Genomic DNA, 14303 nt, shown 5'->3' with positions numbered 1-14303 from the left:
GCCTCCAGAAGGTGGAAGATGACTGAGGCAGATGAGACTCCAAGACAGGAACTGGGCTCAGAAGACTGTAGACAGTAAAATCCAGAGGGAAAAAAGGGAGCAGGACAGAACACAAGGATCAGGATCAACAGGGACAATGAGCTAACAGAACGAAGAATCAAGGAAGAATCAGAATAGGATAGAGGACACACCAGCAGGAGCGAACAGTGCTGCAACAGAAAGAGAGAAACAGTTCTGACCCTTAAATACCCACATACAGGAAGTGATGAAAAAGGAAGCAATGAACTGCCATTTTGGATAGGTAAAGACATAGAGAGAAAACATGAGAACGCCTCCATGATAGTTAGGTGTAACAGAACCCCTCCTGATGCATTCTGGGAAGAAGATTTGGCTTCCAGTGAAAAGACTGCCTCCAACCTGACACCCTAGCAAAGCCAAACATGGGCCTCCGTGAAAATCTCTAGGAATCTCCAGACACCAAGTGAGAGCAAGTAGGGTTCTGCAATACAAAATGGGACGCTAAAACAGAAACTGCAGTTTACCGCATTGTGGAAAAGTAAATTTTTCCATGTTATATGTGCCTACGTGTTCCCCATCTTATGCTATATGTGCATGATCGATATGCATGTATTCCCCTCTGATCGATTAAAGACGCAATTACAGTTGTGTCCATCTCTAGTATGTCAGTTTCCAGTCATCGTGAAAACAACGAATATTAGGCCTATGTAAACCTACGTTGCCACATTTCACAGTGTGCACGTTAATTCATTGAATTGTCCCCGTTTCTAGGCCTCAAAAGGGCCCGGACTCAGATTCAGCTCCTGTCTCCTGAACCCTCTCCGAGGAGCGATACAGCCCCCACCTGCATCCCTGACCCTTAGCCTACTTCATGCCTCGCAGTGCCCGGCCCGGCCTGGCTCTGCCTCCCAATCTGCCAAGAATATGTTATGCTTCTAGTTATCAGTCCAGCCCTCCTTCTCTGCATTCCTAAGCTACTGAATCGCATCAATAGTTTCCGTCATGGTCTAGCCTTTATGTCTCCATGTAAGAGAAATACTGTATTAATGTTCATAGAATATTCCTAGCACACGCAATACATGTAGAATTATGCATGCACCAGTCTTAGAGTCTTTTTGCCTTGCCCTGATAACTTTTGGATTCTATCAACATGTACTCTAAACACCAGATACTAGATATGCCTTGGGTACATGTCGCTCTGACACTCCAGACTTTAGTCTCCTCTTCTAGCGCAGAAGTCATAGCCCCCAGTTCTACCTGGTAACACGTCATTGCCCGTTTGCGCGCACCACTAGGTTAGAGGTCCCAGCTGCTTAGGTAGCCCCCTCCATGTTTCCGCCCCGTTTATGACATATTCTGTTACGTTTACATCACATGTCTATGTATACGCCCTGTACACGCCTTCTTGTTACATCATTTTGCCCTTATCTTTCGCGACTGCTACGAGTCACGCCTACTGCTACGCCTACTGTATTGAATGTAATGTAATTGTTATGATATATATACTGTGCACCGATATTAAAAGTTGCTAGCCAATTCCCAGATCCTGCCCCCGGCAGCTGCCTTCATTCCCTTCCCGTACAGGCTGTCCTGTTCCTGTCCTTTATGCCTGATTAAAGCCTGTTGACTCAAGATACCTCGAATCCTGACTCTTATTTATTGAGCTACCTGTTTATTGATGATATGAAAAATAGTACCGGTAATTAATTATTTATTTACCACATAATGGCACCCGAATAGGGACTTGCCCTTTCCCCACGCGCCGGAGAAGCCACGCAGGCCCCCTGATCCTCTGCAGCCGTGACGGAACCATACCGTGCACGTGCAGATATTTCTGCTTCAAGTATCCCTCAGGCCCACGGAGGAGACGGAGGTTGCGGTCCAGCATCCAGACGAGGCGGTGAGGAACGCGGCGAGTCCCGACCAGAGCCCAAGCCGAGAGTCCAAGGTCCGAGGTATCCGGAGGCCCACCTGTAACTGAAGTCCGAAGTTCGTAGTCCGTCGTCGTAGCAGTCCAGTCCAGTCCGAGGCCTTCCGTTCTTGCTGCCCGGTGAGTACCGTTGCTGGGGTAGTATCTAGACAGGGTCAAATTAATTTGTCTCTGGTCCGTGGGTTTGGGTACGCAGATCCAACACGAAGTGTTCACCTAGGTGGACGCGGGTCCTGACGTGTCTCTTTATGGGACCGGTAAGTTTCGTGCTGTTTTAGCAGTGCATCTAGTTATTCTAGTAAGTTCTGTTTCTCGAGAAATTTATGTGTTCCGTCCGAACAGTTATTTTAAATGTTATTTTCATGTGTTTTCAATGTCGTGGTATGAGTGATTTGTTTTTCCAGTTATTATTGTGTTTATCGTGTATTGTATTGTGTCCAGACTCCAGCCTAAACTATGCCTCTATTCTCGAGGTTATGTCAGTTAAAAACCAGAAAAGGTCTGCTCGAGGAAGCAGTTCCTGTCCCGCCTAGGGACAGTCCAGGTCATTTTATGTATCATAAGCATGGCCTAAGTGCCATATTATATCTAGATTTATGGGTGGATTACACCAAGGAGTTAGAAGAGAAATATAGATGGCCCGTATCAGGTACATGGGATGCCGAGTGCATCATGCGAGTAGAAGAAGTATTAGAAAAAAGAAATCCAGACAGTCCCAGAAAGATGCCATCGAGTTATGGCGTAAAGAATCTCACAGAAGAACGGAAAAAGAAATCAGAAAAACAGAGTTAAGTAGGGAATCCTCAGAAAGAGCCCAAGAAAGGGAATTAATCGAAGTAGGTGAACGAGTTAAAGCCGAACAGTCAGACAGACAGAGAAATGCCCTTATTAAGGGTATGTATCCTCTTCTTGCCGAGGGCTTGCCGAAAGCAACCCCGGAAGCACCATGTAATTTTCCGCCGCCATTAGTTCCGATTAAGCTACGTCACAAACCGACCGCAGCTGATATTTTTCTCTCGTCCTATTTGGACGACACAGTCCCAGAATATGCAAATCCTGCTCCGCTAGCTCCCGTAAATAATTTAATTCCTGTTCCTCCAGCCACCGGGGCACCCGTTACAGCACCTGTTACGGTACCCCCGGTCCAGCCTACAGTACATGTACCCGCTACATCAGTCACTCTCCCAGCACGTACAGTACCCGTCGACGCTTCTAGTCTAGGGGCCACGGGGGGAAGTCCTCCTGGAACCCTGCCTCAACACAGACGTCTGACACTTCTCGAGCTACATGAACGAGCGTTACAGCGTTCGCCCAAACTCCAGTCAGTTGCCGATATCAAGCGAGCCCTTACCGAATGCCGTTATGATCCAGTCCCAGGCGATGATGATATGGTCATATATTCATTGCGTGTAAGACGGGTGACCGAATATTTGGACACCCTACCGAATATGAAAGAATATCTAGACAGAATATATCGTTTTATCCGTACAGGAGCAGATCCAGGAAGTATTGGCGAGGCCATGGCTCAAAGAAAAGTCGAGATTCAGCTCATGCTTTTAAAGTTTCTAATTAATTGTTTGATACGAGAACAAGATTATCCGGATAAAGATCCGGAAGAAATGAAGGTTCTGACCAGGTGGAGTGACCACATAGCCGAGGGAAGACACAAGACACAGAACTGTATAGAGAGTATGTACAAGAAAATCCGTAGGGAAATAATAAAGTTACATGAGAAACGAGAAGCAGTACGAGTAAACGAGAAAGAAGACAACTCTGATACCGAAGAGGTAGACGACGAGAATCCCTCCAGAATAGCGTATGTAGGTAGAACTAGACTTCCCGACCGACATTCACGCCTAGAACACAAGAAAGTTTTCCCTTCTCCAGCACCAGAACAAGGCTCTCTTGAACAAGTATTTCAAGCTACCGATCACATTCTGAAATCACGAATCGGTTATAGTGAACTTAGTACCATGCATGAACAAGAACTAGCCCGATCAGCGGTCCGATGGACTACTGATTCTACCACTTTTCCAGACGAAATAGTGGCACAAATGTTTCTGAAACTGCCCCCAGCCGAGCAGCGACTGGTGGGTATGTATATGATCCAGCACCTCATTACACTGTATGAGGGACAACATTCTGATCCAGGTCCGTTACATGATGTTCTGAACGAGTTACTCCAGTATAGATGGAGAGGTCTAGGTACTGATTTAATTAGTATCATTCTAGAACAGCGCCACAAATATAGAACGTTTCTGAATCCGCATTTTGTCCATGTCTCACCTCCAGAAAGTAAATCATTTTACATAGATAGACAGCATCCGTTACGAGAAGTACACCCAGTTAGGACAACGGGTGGTGATCTAGAACGAGTATTTGTTTACACCCCTATCACCAAGATGGAACTCTTAGAGATGAAAAAGTTAATTCCCTGTCACGACAAAGATCCAGCAGGGTTCCATCGAGAATTAAAAGACATGCTCCGTATGGGAGAATACACGTATCCTGATATCATTAAAATGTTGAAGGTTCTGTTGCCCGCAGGGGTATATGAGAAACTCAAGGAAAAAGAATGGGAGGTGGGAGAGAAAAAGATAGATTGGACAGCTCTAGAAGCTGAAGATACTTCACGAGTACCAGGTACCGATCTAGGGAGTAAAGTTAAAGAATTGCCCGAGTTATTGATACAGGTCTTGCCAAGGTTACTAGCCACGAAAAAGGAAGATTGGGATGCAATCTCAGCTTGTAAACAGAAACAGGATGAAGACACTAGTGATTTTTATTCTAGATTTGAAAATTTTTTATTATTAACAGTGGTCTGAAAACGAGTAGTGAATCGTACCCTCATCTTTTTGTTACCAAACTAGTCGAGAATTCAAGTCCACAAGTTAAAAATCGAGTATTGAAAGTCGAAAGTAGTTGGCAAGCTAATACTCCGTCACAAATGCTACAAATGCTCCAGTATCACCAGAATAGAATCAGGGAAGAGCAAGAACACGAAAGGAGACGTATGAAAGACACGAAAATGAAAGTATTAGTTGCACAATCTGTTCCACAAGACAGTCAGAAGAGGGGTCCGAATCAAGCCAGTCATCCTGCATCTCCCGTTAAAGGGACTTGCAATTACTGTAAACAGCCAGGTCATTTTATAAACGAGTGTGCAGTTCTGAAACACAACATAGCTACTGGTAAGACTAAAGAAAGACCACGTCCGCCTAGACAAGAACAAGTTTCACAGACTTCTCAGCCACCACGGAATGCACAACAGACAGTTCTAGCACCGCAGCCTATCGCTGCAACACAGCATGTTACACAGCAAATGTACCAGTATGCTCAGTCAGAGTATCCAGAGTATCAACTGTATTCATGAAACAGCCTAGAGAGGGAGGTAGGCTTGCCTCTCATCGAGATACCTGTAGATCAAGAGGGTCCCTATGTACACAGTCAAGTATTAGGGAAAGACAGAAAGTTTTTGATTGATACAGGGGCAAGTAGGACTACTATCAGTCATGACGAGGTTCCAGGGGCTCCGCTCTCAGGCTCTAAAAATGTTTCCCTTGGATTTTCAGGAAAGCCGATTGTTAATGAAATTTCGAAACCAGTTTCTCCAGAAGTTGGTCCATTGTCCCGAACCACTGATTTGTTACTTACGAAAGCATGTTCAGAAAATTTGTTAGGCATTAAAACGTTAAAAGAATTAGGTGCAGTAATTTGTTGCTCCCCAGAAGGAGTTCGATTGTTTTTACGCGACTTTAAAGGTCACTATGTATTACGTGATTTTGATCCAAGATTATTAAATGTACCACAGCATTTATGGGCGCGAGGTCCAACTGATGTAGGTTGTATGCACATCACACCCCATTGTGTGACTCTCAAACAAGGTATAGTTTTGCCACGAATCAGACAGTACAGACTGCCACCTGAGGCTGTAGCAGCCTTATCCAAAATTATTGACGAGCTTATCGCTCAAGGAGTGGTTGTAGAAACTGACTCCAATGTATGTAATTCTCCTATCATTCCAGTCCTGAAACGTACTGATCCAAATGCACCTCCAGTATATCGATTAGTGATTGACCTTCGAGAGCTTAATAAATGTATCATACCCCAGTATCCAGTAGTCCCAGATATTTCTTCCCTATTGACAGCCATTGATTCTGAAGCTACATTTTTCACAGTTATCGATCTCAAGAACGCATTTTTCAGTGTCCCCATTCATCCAGACAGCCAGTACCTTTTTGGTTTTTGTTTAAATGGAAGAAGCTATAAATTCACACGAGCTCCTCAAGGTTTCACAGAAAGCCCTAGTATTTACAGTCAAGCACTTAAGAGACAACTAGACAATATTCACATGCCAACTGACACTGCCCTGCTCCAGTATGTCGATGATCTACTGATCACAGCCCGTTCTGAACGTGACTGCGAGCGAGCGTCACTTACAGTTCTGTATTTTCTGGCCGAGCAGGGGCACAAGGTGTCCCCTTCCAAATTACAATTCTGTGTCCAGCAAGTGATCTACTTAGGCCACTTACTGTCCAAGTGGGGTAGGCAGTTGACACCAGACCGTATCCAGTTAATAGCGAGTCTTCCACAGCCCAAGACACAGAAGGAGGTACGAGCTTTTATTGGCCTCACTTCTTATTGCAGACAATGGATTCCTCAGTATGCATTTCTAGCCAAGCCACTGATACAGTTAACGACACAGGAGGCAGCCGTATCGACTGTCCTCCCTTGGACCCAGGAACATACACTTGTTTTCAATGAATTAAAGAAAGCCTTATGTCAAGCACCTGTTCTAGCAACACCGAACTACAGTAAGCCTTTTACACTTTTTGTCACAGAACGTGATGGTACTGCATTATCTGTTCTCACACAAGATCAAGCAGGACAGTACAAGCCCTGTGCTTATTTCTCGAGCACATTAGATCCAGTAGCCCAGGCTCTGCCTGCGTGCCTCAAGTCAGTTGCAGCCACAGCTCTAGCTATCAGACAAAGTGATTCCATAGTGTTAGGACACTCCCTGACAGTACAAGTTCCACACTCCGTGGAAGTTCTTTTAAACCGAACCCAGACTCAGCACTTGACAATTGCACGTTTAACAGGTTATGAACTGACACTGTTTCAGCCACACATAGAAACCAGACGCTGCAACATTCTAAATCCTGCTACACTGTTACCGTCAGTTACTTCAAATCCTGCCACACATGACTGTGTGGAAGTTGTTAACACTATGACAAAACCAAGACAAGACCTGACAGATATTGCATTACCTAATCCCGACCTGACACTTTATGTGGATGGTTCATGTATGAGAACAAGTACAGGAGAACTAGTAGCCGCGTATGCAGTGACTACTGAAACTGAAGTTATAGAAACACATCGTATTGACACCCTGTCTGCTCAAGCAGCAGAGCTAGTTGCTCTGACCCAAGCCTGCATACGTGCCAAGAACCTGAAAGTAAACATATATACAGACTCACGTTACGCATTCGGAGTCGTACACGACTTTGGAGTGCTCTGGCAGGAGAGAGGTTTCATGACTTCTCATGGAACCAAGATTCAGCATGGTCTCCTCATTCAAGCTCTGTTAGATGCAATACATTTACCGACAGCTATCGCTATCATGAAGTGCAAGGCACATACGAAAGTTACTGACATCATTTCCCAAGGTAACGATCTAGCAGATCGAACAGCCAAGCTTACAGCTCAGACCCCAGACATTCCAGTTAACACGACACAGACACTCACTCCAGATCCGACTACTTGTATGACAGTCAAGGACCCTACACAAGATGTCATAGACATACAGTTACATGCTACTCCCGAAGAAATCAAGAAATGGTCCGAACAAGGAGGGGTCCAGACAGATCAAGGATGGGTGACGAAGGGAAAAGCCACATGGTTTCTCCCCGACTCTATGGTTCAAGTCATTATTAATACCGCACATAGTCCAGCACATCTAGGAGAAAAAGCTATGTTAGACAGTATTCAGAACCTTTGGTTCAACAAGCACTTACGAGCTGCAGCCAAGCAGAAAGTCCGTACCTGTATGATATGTTGTCAGTTCAATCCAGGTAAAAGTGTCCCGGTGGAACAAGGTGGATTCCAACCTCCTGACCACCCTTTTGAAGTCCTCCAGATGGATTATATTCAGATGGAGCGATGTCGAGGTTTCAAGTATGTCCTCGTAGTTGTATGCGCTTTGTCCAGGTGGACAGAAGCATATCCAGTTCCAGATTACACAGCCGCGACCACTGCCAGGCAGTTGGTTCGTGAATTCTTTCCCCGCTATGGACTCCCTAGGGTCGTGTATTCTGATAACGGCCAGCCATTCTCATCCGAGCTTATGAAACATGTTTCCCTTCTGTTAGGGTACCAGTGGAAGTTCCATTGTGTGCGCCATCCTGAAGCAGCCGGTCTCGTAGAGAGACATAATCAGACGTTGAAAATTCGCATTGCGAAAATATGTAAAGAGAAAGGTGTAGACTGGCTAGTTGCCCTGCCAGTTGCCTTATTTTTTATGAGGATGGTTGCACATTCCAGATCAGGTCTGTCCCCGTATGAGGTCGTATTCGGCCGTCCCCCAAACATGTGGGGTACACCTAAACCCCGCAGTATTACAGATGTTTCCAGTAATATGCTGACAGATTACCTAGCTTCCTTGATGTCTGCCCTACACTCTTGTCGTTCACAGGTTGCCGCCGCATTTCCAGACAACACCAAGGTGAAACCGCATGAAGTCATTCCAGGCGATCTGGTGTTTGTGCGGAATTTTGATCGTTCAAGTCCGCTGGAGCCCCGCTGGAAGGAGCCCCGCCTCGTCTTGCTTACAACAAGGACCGCTGTGAAACTCGAGGGGAGAAAAGGATGGGTCCACTTGACTCACATAAAGAAATTCCATGGAGTACCAGAAAAGACTTTTGCTAAGGACTACCTCATTCCTAAAGACTGCTTAAAAACAGACTCTGAACTTAAAGTTCCCGTGTTAGAGAAAACTCCGCAACAGGAGTATAAACAGAAGCTCCGGTCTAGTAAAATAAGTCAGCCAGTTTAATTGTCTAAGTCCCTCTCGGGTGAAACGGTTAGACAGGTTCCTGACATGTATGAGATAGACCCCCACAGTGAGAGAGTTAGTCAAAACTCTATAAGATGTATCGTTGTTCTAAGTTTTTTGTTATTTTTGAGTCTTATGGTTACCTGCACAAGTTATGCTTTACATTTATGTTTTCCAGTTTCACATGTAAATATGTTTTCTAATGCTACAGTAGAGCACACCTTTATTGATCTGCCTCCTCACGAGCTATCCTATCGTCTTGCTATGCGAAATAACACATTCATCAGAATGTTACACTATTCACACCAGACCAGCAATGCCACTAATTGTTGGGTCTGTGGTCGACTCCCCCCTTTCCAGACACCGAAGGGAGTTCTGCCACTCTTTCCTTATCCATTTTCACATAATGGTTCGTGTGGAGCATGGTCCACGTTAACGTCATCCTCCAATGATATGTCCCTTCTGAATAGAACATGTTTTCCAGACAAGCAAGGTCTCTCCCACAGAACAGGGTTAGATCTAGAAAATGAAGTATATGATTTAGGTAATTATTCTTCGAATTTCATGGTCCTGAATGTTCAGTCTGATACTACTCCAGATTTACCTGCTATTTCAGTACTACCAGTCAAAGGCGAATTATGTGTCAGAAAGAATGGTTCCGCACATGTAGGACATAGTGATTGTACTACTACTGTCGAGTATAGTGACAGTGGGAAATCTATTTTCAAAGCCTCACGTCATTCTTATTTTGTTTGTGGTCAGACCGCATATGTTCGTCTGCCCCTCGATTGGGATGGAACATGTTACATTGCCTTCCTACTGCCACCAGTTTTTCTAGCCCCATCTGATTATCACAGAAACACACATCTAGTACACGTCAGACCTAGAAGGGAGATCGAGTCCCCAATTGTCGATCAAACTGAAACTACTCTAGAACAGTATCAAGACTTTAATAAAGGTTTCTTCTTCTTTATAGGACCTGTCCAGAATAGTAAGTTAATACGTAGGTTAACCAGAACCCTTGAAGCAGTAGTGAATGAGACTACTTCTGCTCTAGGTAACTTAACTGAAGAGCAATCTGCTATGAGATTTGTCGTGCTCCAAAATCGTCTCGTTCTTGACGTCATACTGGCCGATAGAGGAGGAGCATGTAGAGTCATCGGATCTAGTTGCTGCATTTTCATTCCTAATAACGCGCCGTCTGTTTATTCAGCTATAACCAGACTTCATAAAATTGCCCATCAGTTACACCAGAATCCAGGCACCTGGACATGGTCCGGTTGGCTCTGGAGTATTATATCTGCCTGGGGATGGAAAGTATTGTCATTCCTAGGTATTGCAGTAATGATAATATTCAGTTGCTGCCTCTGTATACAATGTGGCCCTGCGATTTGCGGCATGTGTGCTACCTCTTGTATTCCTAGTCCTAAATCCCGTTCCAAGACAATTCGAGACGAGCAAATGATGCTATATGAAATGATAGATGGTATCATGAATATTGATGTTTCCTGATGGAAACGTAGGGCACAAGGAGGGAATGTGGAAAAGTAAATTTTGCCATGTTATATGTGCCTACGTGTTCCCCATCTTATGCTATATGTACATGATCGATATGCATGTATTCCCCTCTGATCGATTAAAGACGCAATTACAGTTGTGTCCATCTCTAGTATGTCAGTTTCCAGTCATCGTGAAAACAACGAATATTAGGCCTATGTAAACCTACGTTGCCACATTTCACAGTGTGCACGTTAATTCATTGAATTGTCCCCGTTTCTAGGCCTCAAAAGGGCCCGGACTCAGATTCAGCTCCTGTCTCCTGAACCCTCTCCGAGGAGCGATACAGCCCCCACCTGCATCCCTGACCCTTAGCCTACTTCATGCCTCGCAGTGCCCGGCCCGGCCTGGCTCTGCCTCCCAGTCTGCCAAGAATATGTTATGCTTCTAGTTATCAGTCCAGCCCTCCTTCTCTGCATTCCTAAGCTACTGAATCGCATCAATAGTTTCCGTCATGGTCTAGCCTTTATGTCTCCATGTAAGAGAAATACTGTATTAATGTTCATAGAATATTCCTAGCACACGCAATACATGTAGAATTATGCATGCACCAGTCTTAGAGTCTATTAGCCTTGCCCTGATAACTTTTGGATTCTATCAACATGTACTCTAAACACCAGATACTAGATATGCCTTGGGTACATGTCGCTCTGACACTCCAGACTTTAGTCTCCTCTTCTAGCGCAGAAGTCATAGCCCCCAGTTCTACCTGGTAACACGTCATTGCCCGTTTGCGCGCACCACTAGGTTAGAGGTCCCAGCTGCTTAGGTAGCCCCCTCCATGTTTCCGCCCCGTTTATGACATATTCTGTTACGTTTACATCACATGTCTATGTATACGCCCTGTACACGCCTTCTTGTTACATCATTTTGCCCTTATCTTTCGCGACTGCTACGAGTCACGCCTACTGCTACGCCTACTGTATTGAATGTAATGTAATTGTTATGATATATATACTGTGCACCGATATTAAAAGTTGCTAGCCAATTCCCAGATCCTGCCCCCGGCAGCTGCCTTCATTCCCTTCCCGTACAGGCTGTCCTGTTCCTGTCCTTTATGCCTGATTAAAGCCTGTTGACTCAAGATACCTCGAATCCTGACTCTTATTTATTGAGCTACCTGTTTATTGATGATATGAAAAATAGTACCGGTAATTAATTATTTATTTACCACAGCATGCGGCTGCGGCATGCATGGGAGTTGGAGGGGCAAGCCGCAGTCTAATCCACGGTCCAAGGCGCAACACATTTTGGGCAGATGGCCACCACAAATTCTAAAATCCCACTCCTTCTTCGAAAGAAAAAGGGAGAAGGCCTAGCACTAACATTTTAGCCAGCTTCCTGTTGTGCAAATGAGCCATTGAGTGGTTGCAGTTGCAGGGCTCCTCCTGCCTAAATATGCTCATAATAGTAGCTTCGATTATTTTCTTTTGTGGTGCCACTGATGCAGGTGACTTCCAGAGAGAACCAGGATGTGGTAGACTCAATTTGCCCTCTTAGGGGAATCACTGTATGTGGTGGTTTTAGTGTCCAAACCTTCTCCAATATGGTTTGATTGGTGGGGGAATAGTAAATATCACTCCTTTACTGTCCAACATCTTCCCCAATAAGGTTAGACTGGAGTAGGAGTAGTAAATGTCACCCCTTTGGTTTCCAACACCTTATCCGATATGGTTAGATTGGAGTGGGAATAGTAAATGTCACCCCTTTACTGTCCAACATCTTCGTCAATATGGTTAGACTGGATTGGAAATAGTAAATGTCACCCCTTTAGTGTCCAACACCTTCTCCAATGTGGTTAGACTGGAGTGGGAACAGTAAACGGCAGCCCTTTAGTGTCCAAAACCTTCTCCAATATGGTTAGATTGGAGTGGGAAGTGTAACTATCACCCCTTTACTATCCAACATCTTCCCCAATATGGTTGGACTAGAGTGGGAATAGTAAATGTCATCCCTTAGTGTCCAACTCCTTACTTGATATGGTTAAAATGGAGTGGACATAGTAAATGTCACATCTTTACTGTCCAACATCTTCTCCAGTTATGGTTAGACGGGAGGGGGAATAGTAAATATCTCCACTTTACTGTCCAACAGCTTTCCCCAATGTGGGAATTTGAAATGTCACCACTTTAGTGCCCAACACCTTTCCCAATATGGATACGCTGGAGTGGGAATAGTAAAGGTCACCATTTTAGTTTCCAACACCTTCCCCAATTTGGTTAGACTGGAGTGGGAATAATAAACATCACCTCTTCAGTGTTCAACACCTTTACCAGTATGGTTACACTGGAGTGAGAATAGTAAATGTCACCCTCTTTAGTGTTTAACGCCTTCCCCAATATGGTTGGATTGTAGTTGGAATAGTAAATGTCACCCCTTTTGTGTCCAACACCTTACCCAAATTGGTTTACATTGGAGCGGGAATAGTAAATGTTGACATTTTAGTGTCTAACACTTTTTTAAAAATGGGTTATGTTGGAGTGTTATTATTTAATGGTATTATTTTAGTCTGAAATGTTTTCTTTTAATTGTAATTCTATGTAGTAGATATATATTTTATTAACCTCATTGCTGCTGAGCATATTCCCCTGCTGTGCTGGTAAATCGTGAATCCCATTGTTTCATGACGAGCTGGGCTCGTCATGAGCGTGCGAGGAGGCTACACCATGACGAGCCCAGCTCGTCATGAGTGTGGAAGGGGTTAATATTGTTGGTGTTTAGAAATATAATAAAATAACATTTTATTTTTGTAGGTATTAAAATCATTAATTAGATTTTTTTATAGAATAAAGACGTAACACTTTTTTTCATTTTATTTAAGATTTCAAGGTTTATTTATTGTATTAGTGTGCAATTTTAAACATGTGTGAACAAGAATGTGCCTACAGTCGAAACACGTTATAGAAACGAATACATCATTTCTGACTTTGCAATCCTCCTGAGAGTGTGCTTTACTGAATTTGTTGTTGTGAAAGGAATTGGAAGTCCGGCATGTCCCACCAGCACAGCGCACCACCTCTTATAGGCCCCGGATCACAGAAGGGACATGTTTGTTTGGGGATATATACATATACTTTTTGAATAAACATTTAGATAAACTTAAGTAAATAAAAATGTTGTATGTTTTCCACTTTTCTTAGCAATTTCCTAACAGTTTTTAACATGTATTACATTATTGTATATATGACGCTACCCAAAGAGAGGGGGGGGTTGGTCCCTACCGAATTTTCAAATCTACTATTGGGCAATTACATTGAGGCATATCACTGAACTACTGGATGGGGAGGATCTGGACGGGTCAGAAATATCTACTTATCGTTTGATTTATGGGGATGAGGCCAGGGGACTTTTATTCAGGCATATTGATTTAGCTTATTTTAAACGGGTAAGGTTTAAGGTGCTTCTGGCGGCCTTTAAGGTTTGGACGCCTGTGCGTAAACTGTTCAATATCGGAAGATTGCATCTATACACCCCTGTTGCAGGAAATAGTATTTTGCCGGAAATTTTTGCGGATGGGTATTTCAGTGAATGGACAGCATTAGGGGTTAATGTAATTGGAGACGTGGTTTCGCAAACAGGTGTACTCACTTTTCAAGGTATAAAACAGAAATTTGGCATCGGTAATCGTCATTTTTTCAAATTTTTACAGATTCGGGATTTTTTTTTAAGGAAAACTATTGAATGGATACTTATTCCATTTGTGGAAGTAGTAAAGGGGGGGCAGGCGTCTATCTCCACGATCTA

The sequence above is a fragment of the Lissotriton helveticus genome, chromosome 6 (genome assembly GCF_964261635.1).
Source record: "Lissotriton helveticus chromosome 6, aLisHel1.1, whole genome shotgun sequence".
In the NCBI taxonomy this organism is placed as follows: Eukaryota; Metazoa; Chordata; class Amphibia; order Caudata; family Salamandridae; genus Lissotriton; species Lissotriton helveticus.
The sequence above is the reverse complement of the archived record's forward strand: the minus strand, read 5'-3'. Positions refer to the sequence as shown.